Consider the following 22459-nt stretch of genomic DNA (forward strand, 5'->3'; position numbering starts at 1 on the left):
GATCGAACCTTTCTTTTTTGATGGCGAAGGACCTTGGCCTTGGGGGTTATTTCGAATTTATCCAAATGACAGCCCGTCATCGTTCGATCGAGGTCGAACCTTTCTTTTTTGATGGCGAAGTCCCTTGGCCTTGAAGGGTGTTATTTCGAACTTATCGAAATAACAGCTCGTCATCGTTCGATGAAGTCGAACCTTTCAATTTTTATGGCGAAGGCCCTTGGCCTTAAAGGGTGTTATTTCAAACTTTTCGAAATGACAGCGCGTCATCGTTCGATCGAGGTCGAACCTTTCTTTTTTGATGGCGAAGGCCCTTGGCCTTGAAGGGTGTTATTTCGAACTTATCGAAATAACAGCTCGTCATCGTTCGATGAAGTCGAACCTTTCATTTTTTATGGCGAAGGCCCTTGGCCTTGAAGGGTGTTATTTCAAACTTTTCGAATTAACAGCCCATCGTCGTTCGATCGAGGTCGAACCTTTCTTGTTTGATGGTGAAGGCCCAAGGCCTTGGGTGTTATTTCGAACTAATCAAAATAACAGCTCGTCATCGTTCAATCGAGGTCGAACCTTTCTTTATTGATGGCGAAGGCCATTGGCCTTGAAGGGTGTTATTTCAAACTTATTGAAATAACAGCTCTTCGTCGTTCGATCGAGGTCGAACCTTTCTTTTTTGATGGCGATGGCCCTTGGCCTTGGGGGTTATTTCGAACTTATCCAAATGACAGCCCGTCATCGTTCGATCGAGGTCGAACCTTTCTTTTTTGATGGCGAAGGCCCTTGGCCTTGAAGTGTTTTATTTTGGACTTATCAAAATAACAGCCCGTCATCATTCGATCGAGGTCGAACCTTTACTTTTTCATGGCGAAGGCCCTTGGCCTTGGGTTTTATTTCGAACTTATCCAAATAATAGCCCCTCGTCGTACGATCGAGGTCGAACCTTTCTTTTTTAATGGCGAAGGCCCTTGCCCTTGAAGGGTGTTTTCGAACTTATCTAAATAACAGCCCGTCGTCGATCGATCAAGGTCGAACCTTTCTTTTTTAATGGCGAAGGCCCTTGGCCTTGAAGGGTGTTATTTTGAACTTATCAAAATAAAAACCCATTGTCATTCGATCGAGGTCGAACCTTTCTTTTTTGATGGCGAAGGCCCTTGGCCTTGAAGAGTGTTATTTCGATCTTATCGAAATAACAGCCCGTCGTCGTTCGATTAAGGTCGAACCTTTCATTTTTGATGGCGAAGGCCCTTGGACTTGAAGGGTGTTATTTCGAAATTATCGAAATAACAGCCCGTCGTCGTTCGATCGAGGTCGAACCTTTCTTTTTTGATGGCGAAGACCCTTGGCCTTGAAGGGTGTTATTTTGAACTTATTGAAATAACAACCCGTCGTCGTTCGATCAAGGTCAAACCTTTCCTTCTTTTATGGTGAAGGCCCTTGGCCTTGAAGAGTGTTATTTCGAACTTATCCAAATGACAGCGCGTCATCGTTCGATTGAGGTCGAACCTTTCTTTTTTGATGGCTAAGGCCCTTGGCCTTGAAGGGTGTTATTTCGAACTTATCGAAATAACAGCTCGTCATCATTCGATGAAGTCGAACCTTTAATTTTTTATGGCGAAGGCCCTTGGCCTTGAAGGGTGTTATTTCAAACTTTTCGAAATAACAGCCCATCGTCGTTCGATCGAGGTCGAACCTTTGTTGTTTGATGGTGAAGGCCCATGGCCTTGGGTGTTATTTCGAACTTATTGAAATAACAGCCCGTCATCTTTCGATCGAGGTCGAACCTTTCTTTTTTGATGGCGAAGGTCTTTGGCCTTAAATGGTATTATTTCGAACATATCGAAGTAATAGTCCGTCGTCGTTCAATCGAGGTCAAACCTTTATTTTTTGATGACGATGGCCCTTGGCCTTGAAGGGTGTTATTTCGAACTTATCAAAATAATAGCCTGTCGTCGTTCGATCGAGGTTGAACCTTTCTTTTTTGATGGTGAAGGCCCTCGGCCTTGAAGGGTGTTATTTTGAACTTATCGAAATAACAGCCCGTCGTTGTTTGATAGAGGTCGAACCTTTCTTTTTTGATGGTGAAGGTCGTTAGCCTTGGGTGTTATTTCGAACTTATCGTAATAACAGCCAGTCATCGTTCGATGGTGGTCGAACCTTTTTTTTTTTATGGTAAAGGCCCTTGGCCTTGGGGGTTATTTCTAACTTATCGAAATAACAGCCCGTCGTCGTTCGATCGAGGTCGAACCTTTTTTTTTATGGCGAAGGCCCTTGGCCTTGAATGTTATTTCGAACTTATCGAAATAATAGCCCGTCATCGTTCGATCGAGGTCGAACCTTTCTTTTTTGATGGCGAAGGCCCATGGCCTTGGGTGCTATTTCGAACTTATAAAAATAACATCTCGTAGCCGTTCGATCGAGGTCGAACCTTTCTTTTTTAATGGCGAAGGCCCTAGCCCTTGAAGGGTGTTATTTCGAACTAATCAAAATAACAGCTCGTCGTCGTTCGATCGAGGTCGAACCTTTCTTTATTGATGGCGAAGGCCATTGGCCTTGAAGGGTGTTATTTCAAACTTATTGAAATAACAGCTTTTCGTCGTTCGATCAAGGCCGAACCTTTCTTTTTTGATGGTGAAGGCCCTTGGCCTTGGGGGTTATTTCGAACTTATCCAAATGACAGCCCGTCATCGTTCGATCGAGGTCGAACCTTTCTTTTTTGATGGCGAAGGCCCTTGGACTTGAAGGGTGTTATTTCGAACGTATCGAAATAACAGCTCGTCATTGTTCGATGAAGTCGAACCTTTCATTTTTTATGGCGAAGGACCTTGGCCTTAAAGGGTGTTATTTCAAACTTTTCGAAAGAACAGCCCATCGTCGTTCGATCGAGGTCGAACTTTTCTTGTTTGATGGTGAAGGCCCTTGGCCTTGGGTGTTATTTCGAACTTATTGAAATAACAGCCTGTCGTCATTCGATCGAGGTCGAACCTTTCTTTTTTGATGGCGAAGGCCTTTGGCCTTGAAGGGTGTTATTTCGAACATATCGAAGTAATAGCTCGTCGTCGTTCGATCGAGGTCAACGCTTTATTTATTGATGGCGATGGAACTTGGCCTTGAAGGGTGTTATTTCGAACTTATCGAAATAACAGCCCGTTGTCGTTCGTTCGAGGTTGAACCTTTCTTTTTTGATGGTGAAGGCCCTCGGCCTTGAAGGGTGTTATTTCAAACTTATCGAAATAACAGCCCGTCATCGTTCTGTTGAGGTCGAACCTTTTATTTTTTGATGGCGAAGGCCCTTGGCCTTAGGTGTTATTTCGAATTATCTAAATAATAACCCGTCGTCGTTCGATCGAGGTCGAACCTTTCTTTTTTAATGGCGAAGGCCCTTGCCCTTGAAGGGTGCTTTCAAACTTATCGAATTAACAACCTGTCGTCGATCGATCAAGGTCGAACCTTTCTTTTTTGATGTAGAAGGCCCTTGGCCTTGGGTGTTATTTTGAACTTATAAAAATAACAGCCCGTCGTCGTTCTATCGATGTCGAACCTTTCTTTTTTAATGGCGAAGGCCCTTGACCTTGAAGGGTGTTATTTCGAACTTATCGAAATAACAGCTCGTCATCGTTTGATGAAGTCGAACCTTTCATTTTTGATGGCGAAGGCCCTTGGCCTAGAACGGTGTTATTTCAAACTTTTCGAAATAACAGCCCATCGTCGTTCGATCGAGATCGAACCTTTCTTGTTTGATGGTGAAGGCCCTTGACCTTGGGTATTATTTCAAACTTATTGAAATAACAGCCAGTCGTCGTTCAATCGAGGTCGAACCTTTCTTTTTTGATGGTGATGGCCCTTGGCCTTGAAGGGTGTTATTTCGAACTTATCAAAATAATAGCCCATCGTCGTTCGATCGAGGTTGAACCTTTCTTTTTTGATGGTGAAGGCCCTCGGCCTTGAAGGGTGTTATTTTGAACTTATTGAAATAACAACACGTCGTTGTTCGATCGAGGTCGAACCTTTCTTTTTTGATGGCGAAGGCCGTTGGCCTTGGGTGTTATTTTAAACTTATCGAAATAACAGCTAGTCATCGCTCGAAGGTGGTCGAACCTTTCTTTTTTGATGTCAAAGGCCCTTGGCCTTGGTGGTTATTTCGAACTTATCGAAATAACAGCCCGTCTTCGTTCGATCGAGGTCGAACCTTTCTTTTTTGATGGCGAAGGCCCTTGGCCTTGAATGTTATTTCGAACTTATCGAAATAACAGCCCGTCATCGTTCGATCGAGGACGATCCTTCCTTTTTTGATGGCAAAGGCCCATGGCCTTGGGTGTTATTTCGAACTTATAAAAATAACATCCTGTAGCCGTTCGATCGAGGTCGAACATTTCTTTTTTAATGGCGAAGGCCCTGGCCCTTGAAGGGTGTTATTTCGAACTAATCAAAATAACAGCTCGTCGTCGTTCGATCGAGGTCGAACCTTTCTTTATTGATGGCGAAGGCCATTGGCCTTGAAGGGTGTTATTTCAAACTTAACGAAATAATAGCCCGTCGTCGTTGGATCGAGGTCGAACCTTTATTTTTTGATGGCGAAGGCCCTTGGCCTTGAAGGTTTTTATTTCGAACTTATCGAAATAACAGCCTGTCATCGTTCGATCGAGGTCGAACCTTTCTTTTTTAATGGCGAAGGCCCTTGGCCTTGATGGGTGTTATTTTGAACTTATCGAAATAAAAGCCCATTGTCATTCGATCGAGGTCGAACCTTTCTTTTTTGATGGCGAAGGCCCTTGGCCTTGAAGGGTGTTATTTCGAAATTATCGAAATAACAGCCCGTCGTCATTCGATCGAGGTCGAACCTTTCTTTGTTGATGGCGAAGACCCTTGGCCTTGAAAGGTGTTATTTTGAACTTATTGAAATAACAACCCGTCGTCGTTCGATCAAGGTTTATGGTGAAGGCCCTTGGCCTAGAAGAGTGTTATTTCGAACTTATCCAAATGACATCCCGTCATCGTTCCATCGATGTCGAACCTTTCTTTTTTGATTGCGAAGGCCCTTGGCCTTGAAGGGTGTAATTTCGAACTTATCGAAATAACAGCTCGTCATCGTTCTATGAAGTCCAGCCTTTCATTTTTTATGGCGAAGGCCCTTGGCCTTGAAGGGTATTATTTCAAACTTTTCGAAATAATAGCCCGTCGTCGTTTGATCGAGGTCGAACCTTTCTTTTTTGATGGCGAAGGTCATTGGCCTGAAAGGGTGTTATTTCGAACTAATCAAAATAACAGCTCGTCATCGTTCGATGAAGTCGAACCTTTCATTTTTGATGGCGAAGGCCCTTGGCCTTGAACGGTGTTATTTCAAACTTTTTGAAATAACAGCCCATCGTCGTTCGATCGAGGTCAAACCTTTCTTTTTTTATGGCGAAGTCCCTTGGCCTTGAAGGGTGTTATTTCGAACTTATCGAAATAACTGCTCGTCATCGTTCGATGAAGTCGAACCTTTCATTTTTTATGGCGAAGGACCTTGGCCTTAAAGGGTGTTATTTCAAACTTTTCGAAAGAACAGCCCATCGTCGTTCGATCGAGGTCGAACTTTTCTTGTTTCATGGTGAAGGCCCTTGGCCTTGGGTGTTATTTCGAACTTATTGAAATAACAGCCTGTCGTCATTCGATCGAGGTCGAACCTTTCTTTTTTGATGGCGAAGGCCTTTGGCCTTGAAGGGTGTTATTTCGAACATATCGAAGTAATAGCTCGTCGTCGTTCGATTGAGGTCAACGCTTTATTTATTGATGGCGATGGCACTTGGCCTTGAAGGGTGTTATTTCGAACTTATCGAAATAACAGCCCGTCGTCGTTCGTTCGAGGTTGAACCTTTCTTTTTTGATGGTGAAGGCCCTCGGCCTTGAAGGGTGTTATTTCAAACTTATCGAAATAACAGCCCGTCATCGTTCTGTTGAGGTCGAACCTTTCTTTTTTGATGGCGAAGGCCCTTGGCCTTAGGTGTTATTTCGAATTATCTAAATAATAACCCGTCGTCGTTCGATCGAGGTCGAACCTTTCTTTTTTAATGGCGAAGGCCCTTGCCCTTGAAGGGTGTTTTCAAACTTATCGAATTAACAGCCTGTCGTCGATCGATTAAGGTCGAACCTTTCTTTTTTGATGTAGAAGGTCCTTGGCCTTGGGTGTTATTTTGAACATATAAAAATAACAGCCCGTCGTCGTTCTATCGATGTAGAACCTTTCTTTTTTAATGGCGAAGCCCCTTGGCCTTGAAGGGTGTTATTTCGAACTTATCGAAATAACAGCCCGTTGTCGTTCGATTGACGTCGAACCTTTCTTTTTTGATTGAGAATGCCCTTGGCCTTGAAGGGTGTTATTTCAAACTTACCGAAATAACAACCCGTCGTCGTTCGATCAAGGTCGAACCTTTCTTTTTTGTTGGCTAAGGCCCTTGGCCTTGAAGGGTGTTATTTAAAACTTATCGAAATAATAGCCCGTCATCGTTCGATCGAGGTCGAACCTTTCTTTTTTGATTGCGAAGACCCTTGGCCTTGAAGGGTGTTATTTCGAACTTATTGAAATAACAACCCATCGTCGTTCTATCAAGGTCGAACCTTACTTTTTTGATGGCGAAGGCCCTTGGACTTGAAGGGTGTTATTTGGAACGTATCGAAATAACAGCCCGTCGTCGTTCGATCGAGGTCGAACCTTTTTTTTATGGCGAAGGCCCTTGGTCTTGAAAGGTGATATTTTGAACGTATCGAAATAACAGCCCATCGTCGTTCGATCGAAGTCGAACCTTTCTTTTTTGATGGTGAAGGCCCTTGGACTTGAAGGGCGTTATTATGAACTTATCGAAATAACAACCCATTATCGTTCGTTCGAGGTCGAACCTTTCTTTTTTGATGGCGAAGGCCCTTGGCCTTGAAGGGTGTTATTTCGAACTTATCGAAATAATAGCCCGATGTAGTTCTATTAAGGTTGAACCTTTGTTTTTTGATGGTGAAGGCCCTTGGCCTTGAAGGGTGTTATTTTTAACTTATCGAAATAACAACCTGTCATCGTTCGATCGAGGTCGAACCTTTCTTTTTTGATGTCGAAGACCCTCGTCCTTGAAGGGTGTTATTTCGAACTTATTAAAATAATAATCTGTCATCGTTCTATCAAGGTCGAACCTTTCCTTTTTTTCTGTATAAGGCCCTTGGCCTTGAAGGGTGTTATTTTGATCTTATCGAAATGACAGCCCGTTGTCGTTCGATCGAGGTCGAACCTTACTTTTTTTATGGCGAAGGCCCTTGGTCTTGAAAGGTGATATTTTGAACGTATCGAAATAACAGCCCATCGTCGTTCGATCGAGGTCGAACCTTTCTTTTTTGATGGAGAAGGCCCTTGGCCTTGAAGGGTGTTATTTTGAACTTATCGAAATAACAGCCCGTCGTCGTTCGATTGAGGATGAACCTTTCTTTTTTGATGGCGAAGGCCCTTGGCCTTGAATTTTATTTCGATCTTATCAAAATATCAGCCTGACGTCGTTCGATCGAGGTCGAATCTTTCCTTTTTGATGGCGAAGGTCATTGGCCTGGAAGGGTGTTATTTCGAACATATCGAAGTAATAGCCCGTCGTCGTTCAATCTAGGTCAAACCTTTATTTTTTTATGGCGATGGCCCTTGGCCTTGAAGAGTGTTATTTCGAACTTATCGAAATAACGGCCTGTCGTCGTTCGATTGAGGTTAAACCTTTCTTTTTTGATGGTGAAGGCCCTCGGCCTTCAAGGGTGTTATTTTGAACTTATCGAAATAACAGCTCGTCGTTGTTCGATCGAGGTCGAACCTTTCTTTTTTGATGGAGAAGTCCGTTGGCCTTGGGTGTTATTTCGAACTTATCGAAATAACAGCCAGTCATTGTTCGATGGTGACCGAACCTTTCTTTTTTGATGGCAAAGGTTCTTGGCCTTGGGGGTTATTTCGAACTTATCGAAATAACAGCCCGTCGTCGTTCGATCGAGGTCGAACCTTTCTTTTTTGATGGCGAAGGCCCTTGGCCTTGAATTTTATTTCGAACTTATCGAAATAACAGCCCGTCATCGTTCGATCGAGGTCGAACCTTTCTTTTTTGATGGCGAAGGCCCATGGCCTTGGGTGTTATTTCGAACTTATAAAAATAACATCTCGTAGCCGTTCTATCGAGGTCGAACCTTTCTTTTTTTATGGCTAAGGCCCTATCCCTTGAAGGGTGTTATTTCGAACTAATCAAAATAACAGCTCGTCATCGTTCGATCGAGGTCGAACCTTTCTTTATTGATGGCTAAGGCCATAGCACTTGAAGGGTGTTATTTCGAACTAATCGAAATAACAGCTCGTCGTCGTTCGATCGAGGTCGAACCTTTGTTTATTGATGGCGAAGGCCATTGGCCTTGAAGGGTGTTATTCCAAACTTATTGAAATAATAGCTCTTTGTCATTCAATCGTGGTCGAACCTTTCTTTTTTTATGGCGAAAGCCCTTGGCCTTAGGGGTTATTTCGAACTTATCCAAATGACAGCCCGTCATCGTTCGATCGAGGTCGAACATTTCTTTTTTGATGGCGAAGGCCCTTGGGCTTAGGGGTTATTTCCAACTTATCCAAATGACAGCCCGTCATCGTTCGATCGAGGTCGAACCTTTCTTTTTTGATGGCGAAGGCCCTTGGCCTTAAAGGGTGTTATTTCGAACTAATCAAAATAACAGCTCGTCGTCGTTCGATCGAGGTCGAACCTTTCTTTATTGATGGCGAAGGTCATTGGCCTTGAATGGTGTTATTTCAAACTTAACGAAATAATAGCCCGTCGTCGTTCGATCGAGGTCGAACCTTTATTTTTTGATGGCGAAGGCCCTTGGCCTTGAAGGTTTTTATTTCTAATTTATCGAAATAACAGCCTGTCATCGTTCGATCGAGGTCGAACCTTTCTTTTTTAATGGCGATGGCCCTTGGCCTTGATGGGTGTTATTTTGAACTTATCGAAATAAAAGCCCATTGTCATTCGATCGAGGTCGAACCTTTCTTTTTTAATGGCGAAGGCCCTTGGCCTTGAAGGGTGTTATTTCGAACTTATCAAAATAACAGCCCGTCGTCGTTCGATTAAGGTCGAACCTTTCTTTTTTGATGGCGAAGGCCCTTGGCCTTGAAGGGTGTTATTTCGAAATTATCGAAATAACAGCCCGTCGTCATTCGATCGAGGTCGAACCTTTCTTTTTTGATGGCGAAGACCCTTGGCCTTGAAGGGTGTTATTTTGAACTTATTGAAATAACAACCCGTCGTCGTTCGATCAAGGTCAAACCTTCCTTCTTTTATGGTGAAGGCCCTTGGCCTAGAAGAGTGTTATTTCGAACTTATCCAAATGACATCCCGTCATCGTTCGATCGATTTCGAACCTTTCTTTTTTGATTGCGAAGTCCCTTTGCCTTGAAGGGTGTAATTTCGAACTTATCGAAATAACAGCTCGTCATCGTTCTATGAAGTCCAGCCTTTCATTTTTTATGGCGAAGGCCCTTGGCCTTGAAGGGTGTTATTTCAAACTTTTCGAAATAATAGCCCGTCGTCGTTTGATCGAGGTCGAACCTTTCTTTTTTGATGGCGAAGGTCATTGGCCTGAAAGGGTGTTATTTCGAACTAATCAAAATAACAGCTCGTCATCGTTCGATGAAGTCGAACCTTTCATTTTTGATGGCGAAGGCCCTTGGCCTTGAAGGGTGTTATTTTGAACTTATCAAAATAAAATCCCGTCGTCGTTCGATCGAGGTTGAACCTTTCTTTTTTGATGGTGAAGGCCCTCGGCCTTCAAGGGTGTTATTTTGAACTTATTGAAATAACAGTCCGTCGTTGTTCGATCGAGGTTGAACCTTTCTTTTTTGATGGAGAAGGTCGTTGGCCTTGGGTGTTATTTCGAACTTATCGAAATAACAGCCAGTCATCGTTCGATGGTGGTCGAACCTTTCTTTTTTGATGGGAAAGGCCCTTGGCCTTGGGGGTTATTTCGAACTTATCGAAATAACAGCCCGTCGTCGTTCGATCGAGGTTGAACCATTCTTTTTTGATGGCGAAGGCCCTTAGCCTTGAATTTTATTTCGAACTTATCGAAATAACAGCCTGTCATCATTCGATCGAGGTCGAACCTTTCTTTTTTGCTGGCGAAGGCCCATGGCATTGGGTGTTATTTCGAACTTATAAAAATAACATCTCGTAGCCGTTCGATCGAGGTCGAACCTTTCATTTTTTATGGCTAAGGCCCTAGCCCTTGAAGGGTGTTATTTCAAACTAATCAAAATAACAGCTCGTCGTCGTTCGATCGTGGTCGAACCTTTCTTTATTGATGGCGAAGGTCATTGGCCTTGAAGGGTGTTATTTTAAACTTATTGAAATAATAGCTCTTCGTCGTTCGATCGTGGTCGAACCTTTGTTTTTTGATGGCGAAGGCCCTTGGCCTTAGGGGTTATTTCGAACTTATCCAAATGACAGCTCGTCATCGTTCGATCGAGGTCGAACCTTTCTTTTTTGATAGCGAAGGCCCTTGGCCTTGAATGTTATTTCGAACTTATCGAAATAACAGTCCGTCATCGTTCGATCGAGGACGATCCTTCCTTTTTTGATGGCAAATGCTCATGGCCTTGGGTGTTATTTCGAACTTATAAAAATAACATCCCGTAGCCGTTCAATCGAGGTCGAACATTTCTTTTTTAATGGCGAAGGCCCTTGGACTTGGGTATTATTTCGAACTTATTGAAATAACAGCCCGTCATCGTTCGATCGAGGTCGAACCTTTCTTTTTTGATGGCGAAGGTATTTGGCCTTGAAGGGTGTGATTTCGAACATATCGAAGTAATAGCCCGTTGTCGTTCGATAGAGGTCAAACCTTTATTTTTTGATGGCGATGGCCCTTGGCCTTGAAGGGTATTATTTCGAACTTATCAAAATAATAGGCCGTCGTCGTTCGATCGAGGTAAATCCTTTCTTTTTTGATGGTGAAGGCCCTCAGACTTGAAGGGTGTTATTTTGAACTTATCGAAATAACAGCCCGTCGTTGTTCGATCGAGGTCGAACCTTTCTTTTTTGATGGCGAAGGCCGTTGGCCTTGGGTGTTATTTCGAACTTATCGAAATAACAGCTAGTCATCGTTCGATGGTGGTCGAACCTTTCTTTTTTGATGGCAAAGGCCCTTGGCCTTGGGTGTTATTTCGAACTTATAAAAATAACATCCCGTAGCCGTTCGATCGAGGTCGAACCTTTCTTTTTTAATGGCGAAGTCCCTAGCCCTTGAAGGGTGTTATTTCGAACTAATCAAAATAACAGCTCATCGTCGTTCAATCGAGGTCGAACCTTTCTTTATTGATGGCGAAGGCCATGGGCCTTGAAGGGTGTTATTTCAAACTTAACGAAATAATAGCCCGTCGTCGTTCGATCGAGGTCGAACCTTTATTTTTTGATGGCGAAGGCCCTTGGCCTTGAAGGGTTCTATTTCGAACTTATCGAAATAACAGCCCGTCATCGTTCGATCGAGGTCGAACCTTTCTTTTTTAAGGGCGAAGGCCCTTGACCTTGAAGGGTATTTTCGAACTTAACGAAATAACAGCCCGTCGTCGATCGATCAAGGTCGAACCTTTCTTTTTTAATGGCGAAGGCCCTTGGCCTTGATGGGTGTTATTTTGAACTTATCGAAATAAAAGCCCATTGTCATTCGATCGAGGTCGAACCTTTCTTTTTTGATGGCGAAGGCCCTTGGCCTTAAAGGGTGTTATTTCGAACTTATCGAAATAACAGCCCGTCGTCGTTCGATTAAGGTCGAACCTTTCTTTTTTGATGGCGAAGGCCCTTGGCCTTGAAGGGTGTTATTTCGAAATTATCGAAATAACAGCCCGTCGTCATTCGATCGAGGTCGAACCTTTCTTTTTTGATGGCGAAGACCCTTGGCCTTGAAGGGTGTTATTTTGAACTTATTGAAATAACAACCCGTCGTCGTTCGATCAAGGTCAAACCTTTCCTTCTTTTATGGTGAAGGCCCTTGGCCTAGAAGAGTGTTATTTCGAACTTATCCAAATGACAGCCCGTCATCGTTCGATCGATATCGAACCTTTCTTTTTTGATTGTGAAGGCCCTTGGCCTTGAAAGGTGTAATTTCGAACTTATCGAAATAACACCTCGTCATCGTTCGATGAAGTCTAGCCTTTCATTTTTATGGCGAAGGCCCTTGGCCTTGAAGTGTCTTATTTCAAACTTTTCGAAATAATACCCCGTCGTCGTTTGATCGAGGTTAAACCTTTCTTTTTTGATGGCAAAGGTCATTGGCCTGGAAGGGTGTTATTTCGAACATATCGAAGTAATAGCCCGTCGTCGTTCAATCTAGGTCAAACCTTTATTTTTTTATGGCGATGGCCCTTGGCCTTGAAGGGTGTTATTTCAAACTTAACGAAATAATAGCCTATCGTCGTTCGATCGAGGTTAAACCTTTCTTTTTTAATGGTGAAGGCCCTCGGCCTTCAAGGGTGTTATTTTGATATTATCGAAATAACAGCTCGTCGTTGTTCGATCGAGGTCGAATCTTTCTTTTTTGATGGAGAAGGCCGTTGGCATTGGGTGTTATTTCGAACTTATCGAAATAACAGCCAGTCATCGTTCGATGGTGGCCGAACCTTTCTTTTTTGATGGCAAAGGCCCTTGGCCTTGGGGGTTATTTCGAACTTATCGAAATAACAGCCCGTCGTCGTTCGATCGAGGTCGAACCTTTCTTTTTTGATGGCGAAGGCCCTTGACCTTGAAGGGTGTTTTCGAACTTATCGAAATAATAGCTCGTCGTCGATCGATCAAGGTCGAACCTTTCTTTTTTAATAGCGAAGGCCCTTGGACTTGATGGGTGTTATTTTGAACTTATCGAAATAAAAGCCCGTTGTCATTCGATCGAGGTCGAACCTTTCTTTTTTGATGGCGAAGGCCCTTGGGCTTGAAGGGTGTTATTTCGAACTTATCGAAATAACAGCCCGTCGTCGTTCGATCGAGGTCGAACTTTACTTGTTTGATGGTGAATGCCCTTGGCCTTGGGTATTATTTCGAACTTATTGAAATAACAGCCCGTCGTCGTTCGATCGAGGTCGAACCTTTCTTTTTTGATGGAGAAGGTCATTGGCCTTGAAGGGTGTTATTTCGAACATATCGAAGTAATAGCCCGTCGTCGTTCGATCGAGGTCAAACCTTTATTTTTTGATGGCGATGGCCCTTGGCCTTGAAGGATGTTAGTTCGAACTTATGGAAATAATAGCCCATCGTCGTTCGATCGAGGTTGAACCTTTCTTTTTTGATGGTGAAGGCCCTCGGCCTTGAAGGGTGTTATTTTGAACTTATCGAAATAACAGCCCGTCGTTGTTTGATCGAGGTCGAACCTTTATTTTTTGATGGCGAATGCCGTTGGCCTTGGGTGTTATTTCGAACTTATCGAAATAACAGCTAGTCATCGTTCGATGGTGGTCGAACTTATCGAAATAACAGCTCATCATCGTTCGATGAAGTCGAGCCTTTCATTTTTTATGGCGAAGGCCCTTGGCCTTGAAGGGTGTTATTTCAAACTTTTCGAAATAATTGCCCGTCGTCGCTTGATCGAGGTCAAACCTTTCTTTTTTGATGGCGAAGGTCATTGGCCTGGAAGGGTGTTATTTCGAACATATCGAAGTAATAGCCCGTCGTCGTTCAATCTAGGTCAAACCTTTATTTTTTTATGGCGATGGCCCTTGGCCTTGAAGGGTGTTATTTTGAACTTATCGAAATAACAGCCCGTCGTCGTTCGATCGAGGTTGAACCTTTCTTTTTTGATGGTGAAGGCCCTCAGCCTTCAAGGATGTTATTTTGAACTTATCGAAATAACAGCCCGTCGTTGTTCGATCGAGGTCGAACCTTTCTTTTTTGATGGAGAAGGCCGTTGGCCTTGGGTGTTATTTCGAACTTATCGAAATAACAGCCCATCGTCGTTCGATCGAGGTCGAACTTTTCTTGTTTGATGGTGAAGGCCCTTGGCCTTGGGAGTTATTTCGAACTTATCGAAATAACAGCCCGTCGCCGTTCGATCGAGGTCGAACCTTTCTTTTTTGATGGCGAAGTCCCTTGGCCTTGAATTTTATTTCGAACTTATCGAAATAACTTCCCGTCATCATTCGATCGAGGTCGAACCTTTCTTTTTTGATGGCGAAGGCCCATGGCCTTAGGTGTTATTTTGAACTTATAAAAATAACATCCCGTAGCCGTTCGATCGAGGTCGAACCTTTCTTTTTTTATGGCTAAGGCCCTAGCCCTTGAAGGGTGTTATTTCGAACTAATCGAAATAACAGCTCGTCATCATTTGATCGAGGTCGAACCTTTATTTATTGATGGAGAAGGCCATTGGCCTTGAAGGGTGTTATTTCAAACTTATCGAAATAACTGCTCTTCGTCGTTCGATCGTGGTCGAACCTTTCTTTTTTGATGGCGAAGGCCCTTGGCCTTGGGAGTTATTTCAAACTTATCGAAATAACAGCCCGTCATCGTTCGATCGAGGTCGAACCTTTCTTTTTTGATGGAGAAGGCCCTTGCCCTTGAAGGGTGTTATTTCAAACTAATCGAAATAATAGCTCGTCATCGTTCGATGAAGTCGAACCTTTTATTTTTGATAGCGAAGGCCCTTGGCCTTGAAGGGTGTTATTTCAAACTTTTCGAAATAACAGCCCATCGTCGTTCAATCGAGGTCGAACTTTTCTTGTTTGATGGTGAAGGCCCTTGGCCTTGGGTATTATTTCGAACTTATTGAAATAACAGCCCGTTGTCGTTCGATCGAGGTCGAACCTTTCTTTTTTGATGGCGAAGGTCATTGGCATTGAAGGGTGTTATTTCGAACATATCGAAGTAATAGCCCGTCGTCGTTCGATCGAGGTCAAACCTTTATTTCTTGATGGCGATGGCCCTTGGCCTTGAAGGGTGTTAGTTCGAACTTATTGAAATAATAGCCCATCGTCGTTCGATCGAGGTTGAACCTTTCTTTTTTGATGGTGAAGGCCCTAGCCCTTGAAGGGTGTTATTTCGAACTAATCGAAATAACAGCTCGTCGTCGTTCGATCGAGGTCGAACCTTTCTTTATTGATGGCGAAGGACATTGGCCTTGAAGGGTGTTATTTCAAACTTATTGAAATAACAGCTCTTCGTCGTTCGATCGTGGTCGAACCTTTCTTTTTTGATGGCGAAGGCCCTTGGCCTTAGGGGTTATTTCAAACTTGTCCAAATGACAGCCCGTCATCGTTCGATCGAGGTCGAACCTTTCTTTTTTGATGGAGAAGGCCCTTGCCCTTGAAGGGTGTTATTTCAAACTAATCGAAATAATAGCTCGTCATCGTTCGATGAAGTCGAACCTTTTATTTTTGATAGCGAAGGCCCTTGGCCTTGAAGGGTGTTATTTCAAACTTTTCGAAATAACAGCCCATCGTCGTTCGATCGAGGTCGAACTTTTCTTGTTTGATGGTGAAGGCCCTTGGCCTTGGGTATTATTTCGAACTTATTGAAATAACAGCCCGTTGTCGTTCGATCGAGGTCGAACCTTTCTTTTTTGATGGCGAAGGTCATTGGCATTGAAGGGTGTTATTTCGAACATATCGAAGAAATAGCCCGTCGTCGTTCGATCGAGGTCAAACCTTTATTTCTTGATGGCGATGGCCCTTGGCCTTGAAGGGTGTTAGTTCGAACTTATTGAAATAATAGCCCATCGTCGTTCGATCGAGGTTGAACCTTTCTTTTTTGATGGTGAAGGCCCTAGCCCTTGAAGGGTGTTATTTCGAACTAATCGAAATAACAGCTCGTCGTCGTTCGATCGAGGTCGAACCTTTCTTTATTGATGGCGAAGGACATTGGCCTTGAAGGGTGTTATTTCAAACTTATTGAAATAACAGCTCTTCGTCGTTCGATCGTGGTCGAACCTTTCTTTTTTGATGGCGAAGGCCCTTGGCCTTAGGGGTTATTTCAAACTTGTCCAAATGACAGCCCGTCATCGTTCGATCGAGGTCGAACCTTTCTTTTTTGATGGAGAAGGCCCTTGCCCTTGAAGGGTGTTATTTCAAACTAATCGAAATAATAGCTCGTCATCGTTCGATGAAGTCGAACCTTTTATTTTTGATAGCGAAGGCCCTTGGCCTTGAAGGGTGTTATTTCAAACTTTTCGAAATAACAGCCCATCGTCGTTCGATCGAGGTCGAACTTTTCTTGTTTGATGGTGAAGGCCCTTGGCCTTGGGTATTATTTCGAACTTATTGAAATAACAGCCCGTTGTCGTTCGATCGAGGTCGAACCTTTCTTTTTTGATGGCGAAGGTCATTGGCATTGAAGGGTGTTATTTCGAACATATCGAAGAAATAGCCCGTCGTCGTTCGATCGAGGTCAAACCTTTATTTCTTGATGGCGATGGCCCTTGGCCTTGAAGGGTGTTAGTTCGAACTTATTGAAATAATAGCCCATCGTCGTTCGATCGAGGTTGAACCTTTCTTTTTTGATGGTGAAGGCCCTAGCCCTTGAAGGGTGTTATTTCGAACTAATCGAAATAACAGCTCGTCGTCGTTCGATCGAGGTCGAACCTTTCTTTATTGATGGCGAAGGACATTGGCCTTGAAGGGTGTTATTTCAAACTTATTGAAATAACAGCTCTTCGTCGTTCGATCGTGGTCGAACCTTTCTTTTTTGATGGCGAAGGCCCTTGGCCTTAGGGGTTATTTCAAACTTGTCCAAATGACAGCCCGTCATCGTTCGATCGAGGTCGAACCTTTCTTTTTTGATGGAGAAGGCCCTTGCCCTTGAAGGGTGTTATTTCAAACTAATCGAAATAATAGCTCGTCATCGTTCGATGAAGTCGAACCTTTTATTTTTGATAGCGAAGGCCCTTGGCCTTGAAGGGTGTTATTTCAAACTTTTCGAAATAACAGCCCATCGTCGTTCGATCGAGGTCGAACTTTTCTTGTTTGATGGTGAAGGCCCTTGGCCTTGGGTATTATTTCGAACTTATTGAAATAACAGCCCGTTGTCGTTCGATCGAGGTCGAACCTTTCTTTTTTGATGGCGAAGGTCATTGGCATTGAAGGGTGTTATTTCGAACATATCGAAGAAATAGCCCGTCGTCGTTCGATCGAGGTCAAACCTTTATTTCTTGATGGCGATGGCCCTTGGCCTTGAAGGGTGTTAGTTCGAACTTATTGAAATAATAGCCCATCGTCGTTCGATCGAGGTTGAACCTTTCTTTTTTGATGGTGAAGGCCCTAGCCCTTGAAGGGTGTTATTTCGAACTAATCGAAATAACAGCTCGTCGTCGTTCGATCGAGGTCGAACCTTTCTTTATTGATGGCGAAGGACATTGGCCTTGAAGGGTGTTATTTCAAACTTATTGAAATAACAGCTCTTCGTCGTTCGATCGTGGTCGAACCTTTCTTTTTTGATGGCGAAGGCCCTTGGCCTTAGGGGTTATTTCAAACTTGTCCAAATGACAGCCCGTCATCGTTCGATCGAGGTCGAACCTTTCTTTTTTGATGGAGAAGGCCCTTGCCCTTGAAGGGTGTTATTTCAAACTAATCGAAATAATAGCTCGTCATCGTTCGATGAAGTCGAACCTTTTATTTTTGATAGCGAAGGCCCTTGGCCTTGAAGGGTGTTATTTCAAACTTTTCGAAATAACAGCCCATCGTCGTTCGATCGAGGTCGAACTTTTCTTGTTTGATGGTGAAGGCCCTTGGCCTTGGGTATTATTTCGAACTTATTGAAATAACAGCCCGTTGTCGTTCGATCGAGGTCGAACCTTTCTTTTTTGATGGCGAAGGTCATTGGCATTGAAGGGTGTTATTTCGAACATATCGAAGAAATAGCCCGTCGTCGTTCGATCGAGGTCAAACCTTTATTTCTTGATGGCGATGGCCCTTGGCCTTGAAGGGTGTTAGTTCGAACTTATTGAAATAATAGCCCATCGTCGTTCGATCGAGGTTGAACCTTTCTTTTTTGATGGTGAAGGCCCTAGCCCTTGAAGGGTGTTATTTCGAACTAATCGAAATAACAGCTCGTCGTCGTTCGATCGAGGTCGAACCTTTCTTTATTGATGGCGAAGGACATTGGCCTTGAAGGGTGTTATTTCAAACTTATTGAAATAACAGCTCTTCGTCGTTCGATCGTGGTCGAACCTTTCTTTTTTGATGGCGAAGGCCCTTGGCCTTAGGGGTTATTTCAAACTTGTCCAAATGACAGCCCGTCATCGTTCGATCGAGGTCGAACCTTTCTTTTTTGATGGAGAAGGCCCTTGCCCTTGAAGGGTGTTATTTCAAACTAATCGAAATAATAGCTCGTCATCGTTCGATGAAGTCGAACCTTTTATTTTTGATAGCGAAGGCCCTTGGCCTTGAAGGGTGTTATTTCAAACTTTTCGAAATAACAGCCCATCGTCGTTCGATCGAGGTCGAACTTTTCTTGTTTGATGGTGAAGGCCCTTGGCCTTGGGTATTATTTCGAACTTATTGAAATAACAGCCCGTTGTCGTTCGATCGAGGTCGAACCTTTCTTTTTTGATGGCGAAGGTCATTGGCATTGAAGGGTGTTATTTCGAACATATCGAAGAAATAGCCCGTCGTCGTTCGATCGAGGTCAAACCTTTATTTCTTGATGGCGATGGCCCTTGGCCTTGAAGGGTGTTAGTTCGAACTTATTGAAATAATAGCCCATCGTCGTTCGATCGAGGTTGAACCTTTCTTTTTTGATGGTGAAGGCCCTAGCCCTTGAAGGGTGTTATTTCGAACTAATCGAAATAACAGCTCGTTGTCGTTCGATCGAGGTCGAACCTTTCTTTATTGATGGCGAAGGACATTGGCCTTGAAGGGTGTTATTTCAAACTTATTGAAATAACAGCTCTTCGTCGTTCGATCGTGGTCGAACCTTTCTTTTTTGATGGCGAAGGCCCTTGGCCTTAGGGGTTATTTCAAACTTGTCCAAATGACAGCCCGTCATCGTTCGATCGAGGTCGAACCTTTCTTTTTTGATGGAGAAGGCCCTTGCCCTTGAAGGGTGTTATTTCAAACTAATCGAAATAATAGCTCGTCATCGTTCGATGAAGTCGAACCTTTTATTTTTGATAGCGAAGGCCCTTGGCCTTGAAGGGTGTTATTTCAAACTTTTCGAAATAACAGCCCATCGTCGTTCGATCGAGGTCGAACTTTTCTTGTTTGATGGTGAAGGCCCTTGGCCTTGGGTATTATTTCGAACTTATTGAAATAACAGCCCGTTGTCGTTCGATCGAGGTCGAACCTTTCTTTTTTGATGGCGAAGGTCATTGGCATTGAAGGGTGTTATTTCGAACATATCGAAGTAATAGCCCGTCGTCGTTCGATCGAGGTCAAACCTTTATTTCTTGATGGCGATGGCCCTTGGCCTTGAAGGGTGATAGTTCGAACTTATTGAAATAATAGCCCATCGTCGTTCGATCGAGGTTGAACCTTTCTTTTTTGATGGTGAAGGCCCTCGGCCTTGAAGGGTGTTATTTTGAACTTATCGAAATAACAGCCCGTCGTTGTTCGATCGAGGTCGAACCTTTATTTTTTGATGGCGAATGCCGTTGGCCTTGGGTGTTATTTCAAACTTATCGAAATAACAGCTAGTCATCGTTCGATGGTGGTCGAACCTTTCTTATTTGATGGCAAAGGCCCTTGGCCTTGGGGGTTATTACGAACTTATCGAAATAACAGCTCGTCGTCGTTCGATCGAGGTCGAACCTTTATTTTTTGATGGCGAAGGCCATTGGCCTTGAATGTTATTTCGAACTTATCAAAATAACAGCCCGTCATTGTTCGATCGAGGTCGATCCTTCCTTTTTTAATGGCGAAGGCCCATGGCCTTGGGTGTTATTTCGAACTTATAAAAATAACATCATGTAGTGGTTCGATCGAGGTCGAACCTTTCTTTTTTAATGGGTAAGGCCCTAGCCCTTGAAGGGTATTATTTCGAACTAATCGAAATAACAGCTCGTCGTCGTTCGATCGAGGTCGAACCTTTCTTTATTGATGGCGAAGGCCATTGGCCTTGAAGGGTGTTATTTCAAACTTATTGAAATAACAGCTCTTCGTCGTTCGATTGAGGTCGAACCTTTCTTTTTTGATAGCGAAGGCCCTTGGCCTAGGGGGTTATTTCGAACTTATCGAAATAACAGCTCGTCATCATTTGATCGAGGTTGAACCTTTCTTTTTTGAGGGCGAAGGACCTTGGCCTTGGGTGTTATTTCGAACTTATCGAAATAACAGCCCGTCAACGATCGATCGAGGTCGAACTTTCTTTTTTGATGGCGAATGACCTTGGCCTTGGGTGTTATTTTGAACTTATCCAAATAACAGCCCGTCGTCGTTCGATCGAGTACGAACCTTTATTTTTAATGGCAAAGTCCCTTGCCCTTGAAGGGTGTTATTTCGAACTTATCGAAATAACAGCCCGTCGTTGTTCGATCGAGGTCGAACCTTTATTTTTTAATGGCGAAGGCCCTTGGCCTTGAAGGGTGTTATTTTGAATTATTGAAATAACAGCCTGGCGTCGTTCGATCAAGGTCGAACCTTTCTTTTTTGATGGCGAAAGCCCTTGTCCTTGAACGGTGTTATTTAGAACTTATCGAAATAACAGCCCATCGTCGTTCAATCGAGGTCGAACGTTTCTTTTTTGATGGCGAAGACCCTCAGCCTTGAAGGGTGTTATTTCAAACTTATTGAAATAACAACCCGTCGTCGTTCGATCAAGGTCGAACCTTTCCTTTTTTTAATGTATAAGGCCCTTGGTCTTGAAGGGTGTTATTTTGAACTTATCGAAATGATAGCCCGTCGTCATTAGATCGAGGTCGGACCTTTCTTTTTTGATGGCGAAGGCCCTTGGCCTTGAAGGGTGTTATTTCGAACATATCTAAATATCAGCCCATCGTCGTTCGATTGAGGTCGAACCTTTCCTTTTTGATGGCTAAGGCCCTTGGCCTTGAAGGTTGTTATTTTGAACTTATCGAAATAACAGCCCATTGTTGTTCGATCGAGGTCGAACCTTTCTTTTTTGATGGCAAAGGCCCTTGGCCTTGAAGTGTGTTATTTCGAACTTATCGAAATAACAGCCTGTCGTCGTTCGATCAAGGTCGAACCTTTCTTTTTTGATGGCGAAGGCCATTGGCCTTGGGTGTTATTTTGAACTTATCAAAATAACAGCCCGTCGTCGTTCGATCGAGGTTGAACCTTTCTTTTTTAATGGCAAAGGCCCTTGCCCTTGAAGGGTGTTATTTCGAACTTATCGAAATAACAGCCTGTCGTCATTCGATCAAGGTCGAACCTTTATTTTTTGATGGCGAAGGCCCTTGTCCTTGAACGGTGTTATTTAGAACTTATCGAAATAACAGCCCATCGTCGTTCAATCGAGGTCGAACGTTTCTTTTTTGATGGCGAAGACCCTCAGCCTTGAAGGGTGTTATTTCAAACTTATTGAAATAACAACCCGTCGTCGTTCGATCAAGGTCGAACCTTTCCTTTTTTAATGTATAAGGCCCTTGGTCTTGAAGGGTGTTATTTTGAACTTATCGAAATGATAGCCCGTCGTCATTAGATCGAGGTCGGACCTTTCTTTTTTGATGGCGAAGGCCCTTGGCCTTGAAGGGTGTTATTTCGAACATATCTAAATATCAGCCCATCGTCGTTCGAATGAGGTCGAACCTTTCCTTTTTGATGGCTAAGGCCCTTGGCCTTGAAGGTTGTTATTTTGAACTTATCGAAATAACAGCCCATTGTCGTTCGATCGAGGTCGAACCTTTCTTTTTTGATGGCGAAGGCCCTTGGCCTTGAAGTGTGTTATTTCGAACTTATCGAAATAACAGCCCGTCGTCGTTCGATCAAGGTCGAACCTTTCTTTTTTGATGGCGAAGGCCCTTGGCCTTGGGTGTTATTTTGAACTTATCAAAATAACAGCCCGTCGTCGTTCGATCGAGGTTGAACCTTTCTTTTTTAATGGCAAAGGCCCTTGCCCTTGAAGGGTGTTATTTCGAACTTATCGAAATAACAGCCCGTCATCATTCGATCAAGGTCGAACCTTTATTTTTTGATGGCGAAGGCCCTTGGCCTTGAAGGGTGTTATTTCAAACTTATCTAAATAACAGCCCATCATCGTTCGATCGAGAATCGAACCTTTCTTTTTTGATGGCGAAGGCCCTTGGCCTTGGGTATTATTTCGAACTAATCAAAATAACAGCTCGTCGTCGTTCGATCGAAGTCGAACCTTTCTTTATTGATGGCGAAGGTCATTGGCCTTGAAGGGTGTTATTTCAAACTTATTGAAATAACAGCTCTTCGTCGTTCGATTGAGGTCGAACCTTTCTTTTTTGATGGCGAAGGCCCTTGGCCTTGGGGGTTATTTCGAACTTATCGAAATAACAGCTCGTCGTCATTTGATCGAGGTCGAACCTTTCTTTTTTGATG

This window comes from Nicotiana tabacum, chromosome 6, assembly GCF_000715075.1.
Source record: "Nicotiana tabacum cultivar K326 chromosome 6, ASM71507v2, whole genome shotgun sequence".
NCBI lineage: Eukaryota > Viridiplantae > Streptophyta > Magnoliopsida > Solanales > Solanaceae > Nicotiana > Nicotiana tabacum.